The sequence below is a fragment of the Oryctolagus cuniculus genome, chromosome 12 (genome assembly GCF_964237555.1).
Source record: "Oryctolagus cuniculus chromosome 12, mOryCun1.1, whole genome shotgun sequence".
NCBI classification, from domain to species: Eukaryota; Metazoa; Chordata; class Mammalia; order Lagomorpha; family Leporidae; genus Oryctolagus; species Oryctolagus cuniculus.
The window spans coordinates 72,937,463-72,943,006 of record NC_091443.1 but is presented as its reverse complement, the minus strand read 5'-3'; the positions used below and the strand labels follow the sequence as shown (position 1 = coordinate 72,943,006).

Here is a 5,544-nt window from a genome sequence, read left to right as displayed (position 1 = left end):
AGACACTAAAACAATTTATTCCTTCCCAAAAGAGAGAGGAGCAGAACTGTGGAGGGCAGGGGGAGTAGCATTAAGGCCATAGATCATCAAGCCAGACATGTCTGCATCTGAATCTCAGCTCTACCGCTCCCTGCCCGCATCACTGTTGACTGTTGGGTTGTATGGAAATCAAATGTTCAGATCTACATTATGTCCACATTTCTACACCTGCAAAGTATCCAGGACTCAGTGGATGCTACTGTTATTACTAAGATTCCCTGTACATCAGTCACTGCCTTAATCTAGGGCAATCCTTATCATACCTCTTAGCTTCCTACCACCATTTCTTTCTATGGCTGACTTCCCTCTACAGAGCTGTCAACATTTTTACTTCTTCCAGGTAAAATATAACTGTGTTGCTCTCCTGCTGAAAGGAGAACTCAACCAGAGAAAAACCACATTATAGGACTAAAGGCAGGGTGGTGGTTTCTTTTTGGGAGAATGGTGGGAAGGGGTATGAAGGGGGACTTTTGAGGTGCTGATAATGTTTCTTAATCTTGGTGGTGGTAACACAGCTGAATACTCTTTGATAACTCTAAGCTATATCCTGACGCTATATTTTTCTGTATATATGTTAAATTGCAATGAAAACCAAGCATATAAGAAAACACTGCTGTTGCTTTCATTGCTGTCAGGGGTGTTGTGGTTTGAACGTGTCTCCCAAAGTTCATGTCCCCCAATGCAATAGTGTTGAGAATCAGCACTTTAAGAAATAACTAATGTTACTGTCATGGGAATGGATTTGTTATCATAAGAGTGACTTTGTTATAAAAGTGAGTTCAGTCCTGTCCCTCTCTCTCCTCACCTCCCTCTCTTTCTCACACACACATGCACACACACACACTTTTGCCTTCCACCATGCAATAGCAAGAACACCCTTGCCAGATTCTCCCCCTTGATGTAGACATCCCAGTCTCCAGAACAAGAAGGAAAAAAGCTCTGTTCTTTGTGAATTACCCAGTCTGTGGGATTCTGTTACAGCAGTGCAAAATGGACTAAGCTGGGGAGATGATCTCCTCCTTGACACTGGCATGCAGGGCCTCACTGAGGCAACTGTGCAGAGCCTACCTCCCTCCACCGTAACCTGCCCCTGTGTCCCACATACCCTGTGGTCCTGCTTATCTCTCAGTGTTCCCTGAAAACACCACAGGACTATTCTTTGCCTTTGTACATCTGTCTGCTTCCTCTTTCTGTATCCCAGTCCTATGCTGTAGGAAAAACTCTTTCATCTATCTAGAGACTCTCCAAGATGCCATGGATGGGGTGGGTGTTTGGCCGACTGGTTAAGATGCCAGGTAGGATTCCTGTGTCCCACATCAGGGTGCCTGAGTTTGATTTCTGGCTCTGGCTCCTGATTCCAGCTTCCTGCTAATGTGGACCCTGGGAGACAACAGTGATGGCTCAAGAAAATGAGTCCCTGACACCTCTGTGGGAGAACGGGATTGAATTCCTGGATCCCGGCTTTGGTCCCCTGGCCATTGTGGATAGTTGGGAAGTGAGCCAGTGGATGGGCGCTCACTCTGTCTGCATTACTATCTCTCTGCCTCTCAAATGAAAATAAAAATAGTTCTGGTAAACAGAGGCCTTATGTTAAAAGAAAATGCCATAGGGCTGATATTGTGGCACGGCAGGTTAAGTTGCTGCTTGGAATACCTGCGTTCCATATCGGAGTGCAGTTTGAGTCCCACACCTCCACTTCAGCTTCAGCTTGCTGTTACTTCACCACAGGGGCCAAATACTTGGGCCCCTGTCACAAATGTAGCCGACCCAGATGGAGTCCTAGGCTGCTATCTTCAGCCTGGCCCAGCACCAGCTGTTGCAGGCGCTTGGGGAGTGAACCAGTGGTTAGACTCTCTCTTCCCTTCTCTTTTTCCCTTCATTCTCTTTCACAATCTCCTCAAGAGGACTGAGTTACTATCTCCTCTGTGTTACCAAAAGGCCACTCTCAGCGTCATGCAATAAAACTCCATTTCCTGAGGGAAATGTTCTGTGTCTGTGTTGTCTGATAGGGGAGCCATTGTCACATGTGGCTATTGAGCAATGCAGATCTGGGTAGGGTGGCAGGACATGAATTTTAGACTTCTTTGTTTTTAAAATTTTTACTAATATAAGGAGAACAGATTTCATGTATTTTGTAGATATAATTCTAAGAAGATAATCATACTTGCCTCTCTCCATCAATTCCCCCTTTTTTATTTAATTTTTGCAAAAACATAAAGTCATCGGTCACTTCACCATAATGCACAAAGCCACCCAGATGGTTAATGCTCTTGTCAGACAGGTCATAGTTGGCAGAGGCATTGCCATCCTCGACCAGGTAACCCTACCCAATGTTGTAGATCTTCTTGTTGATCTCTGTGCAGTGATGGTAGCCTTTCTGCCCAGCCTGTGTCAGGGAGAAGGCCACCCTTGCAGGGTGCCACACTTCAATACAGGCGACCTTGCCCAACCCTGGTGGGTCTTGCATGGCAGTTTCTTGGTGTGCCAGCAGCTGGTGACCTCTTTGTAGCCTTTGCCCTTGGTCACCTCAGTGACATCGATCATCTGGTTCTGACCAAACATTTGGTTCGCTGAGACCTGCTGCTTCAGCCATTCCCAGACTCAGTTTCTCAGCCAAGGTGCTGCCATTCACCTGGATCTGCAGCAGGGGGGCTTTTTCTGCTGTAGAGGAAGAAGGCGCATCTGCGTGTGGGCACTTACTGATGCAGATGATCTGGCAGCACTTCTTCATGCTGGTGAAGTCCTTCTTGCCCTTGTCATCCTGCCACTTCCTGCGCTACTTGGTGAAGGCCTTCTTCATCGATTTATGCCAGTACCAGAGTCCAGCTCCAGCAGTAAGGGGGTTCCTGAAGATGTGGGAGGCGTTGGCACAGGGAGAAATGAGAGACACACTCACAGCAAGGCTGATGGCATGGCTCTGGCTCTCGAGCACCAGCCTTTATTTTTATAACATAAGTCACATAGTGATTCTTTTTTCTTACAATAACAAGTCTGTTGTCTCTTTTCTTAGAACCTTTGACCTTGTATTTTATGTTGCCTTTAGAGTCTATGTCTATATCTAGTTACAATTTCTTTGATTTTCAAGGGCATATTCAGAGCATGGGTTATAGTCACAGACAGGTGGGAGACAACGGGCTGCTCATACTAACCAAGGCCTGGAGTGCTGCCGAGCTATGTTGAAATTAGTTACACAAGTTAGAATATTACCTTCCTAATCTAATCTTTACTAGAAACCCCAATGTTCAAAGCAGGCCCTTTTTAAAATGTATCCCCTCTTTTGCAGTTTTTTCTGTAATTCTAATTTCTTTATTGTACTTATCTAAAGGTTCACTTAGATCTATTCCACAGTTTTGACAACCTAACCAATGTTGTATTTGTTTCACATATAGAATTAAAGCTTTAGTAACATTTATCTTTGTTTTAATGGGAAGTATACACCAGGGAGCCTGTTGCCTTTTAATTCTTTCCCACAAGCAGCTCAACCTTGCATAAAGCATTAACCCCTTCCCCTATACTAGCATTCTGCTTGATTAAAATTCTACAAAGCAATGGACATTTTGGGGATTATGAGACTAAGTGCTCATCCCTAAAATTAGAAATACAGAAATCGTTAGCGGGACCACCAGGAAACTCCAGCTTTCTTATGCAGAGTGTAGTTCCCAACAAAACTAAAACCACCAAGAGGACCGCAGCTGTCCTTCTCATGCCTTGCTGAGACAGACCTTCTGCTGTGACCTTGTCAGGCAGCCGAATTTGCCTTGGCCTTGCTGTGCCAGTTCTTGTAAAAGTGCCTTTTGCACTCATCACTGATAGGCTCAGCAAAGATTGTCTTGAAGATGCAGAGGCCTCAAGGGTTTCCATGTATCCCATGGTGTCTGCAACAACCATGGGCGGTGTCTCCACCATGGTCACAGCCTCTACAACTGGCTTCTTGTTCACCTTGGAGTCCAGCCTGTTGACTTCCCCCACAATGTGAGTTATGCTGTGCTTGGAGCCCAAGAAGGTGGTGAGGTGTATAGGCTTGCACGAGTCATCCTTGGGAACACTCTTCACCTTCCCCCATGCCTGCTGCTGTGCTTCCATGTCTGGGCACAGAACTTCCTGTGAGACATCTCACTGCCAAATCTGCCAGTAGAGCTGTTTTATTGTTCTTTAGTTTCTTGAGCTCCTTATAGGTCATTAATCCTTTATCAGTTGCATAGTTTTCAAATATTTTCTCCCATTCTGTTGGTTGCCTCTTCACTTTGTTGAGTGTTTCCTGTGTAGTACAGAGGCTTCTTAGCTTGATGTAATCCCCTGTGTCAATTTTTGCTTTATTGCCTGGGCTTCTGGGGTCTTTTCCAAGAAGTCTTTGTGTATGCCAGTATCTTGAGAGTTTCCTGGATGTTTTCCTCTAGTAATTTGATGGTGTCAGGTTATGGATTTAGATCCTTGATCTATTTTTAGTTGCCTTTTTATAAGGTGTAAAGTATGGGGTCTAGTTTCATACTTCTATATGAGTAGATCCAGTTTTCCCAACACTGTTGAAGAAGCTGTCATTTCCCTAGGGACTGATTTTAGCATGTTTATCAAAGATTAGTTGCTTGTAGCAGTGAGGATTAATTTCTGGAATTTCTATTCTGTTCCAAGATGTTTTGATGATAACTGCCCTGTATTACATCTTGAAATCTGGTGTTGTGATGTCTCCAGCTTGTTTTTTCTGTGTAAGATTGCCTTAGTTATTTGGGGTCTCTTATGTCTCCATATGAATTTTAGCTTTGTTTTTCTGGATCTGAGAAGAATGTCCAATTTCAATTGGGATCACATTGAATCTGTAAATTGCTTTGGGTAGTATGGACATTTTGATGATACTAATTTTTTCAATCCAGAAACTCTGAAGATTCTTTAATTTTTCGGTGTCATCTTCCACTTCTTTCTTTACTCTTTTGTAATTTTCATTGTAGAGATCGTTCACATCCTTGATTAAATTTATTCCAAGGTATTTAATTTTTTTGTAGCTATTGTGAGTGGTATTTAACATACAAGTTCTTTATCAGTCATGGTTTTGTTTGTGTACACAAAGACTATTGATTTTTGTGTACTGATTTTATATCCTGTAACTTTACAAAGCTCTCTTATGAGCTCTAATAGTCTGTTAGTGGAGTCTTTTGGTTCTTCTATATATAGGATCCTGTTAACTGCAAAGAGGGATAATTTGACTTCTCCTTTCCAATTTGTATCCCTTTGATTTCTTTTTCTTGCCTAATGGCCTAGTTAAAATTTCTAGAACTATATTGAATAACAGTGGTGAAAATGGGGATCCTTGTCTGGATCCTGACTGTAGTGGAAATGCTTCCAACTTTTCCCCATTCAATATGATGCTGGTTTTGGGTTTGTCATATATTGCCTTGACCATGTTGAGGATAGTTCCTTTTTTACCCAATTTGCTTAAGATTTTTATCATGAAATAATGTTGTATTTAATCAAATGCTTTCTCTGCATCTGTTGAGATAATCATAAGGTTTT

General features: G+C 42.9%; 1 pseudogene; it reads right to left on the bottom strand.

Annotated features, from left to right (window-relative positions):
• Positions 1-2,197: 2,197 nt before the first annotated feature.
• LOC100349017 (large ribosomal subunit protein uL3-like) lies at positions 2,198-4,122 on the bottom strand (annotated as a pseudogene).
• Positions 4,123-5,544: the final 1,422 nt, after the last annotated feature.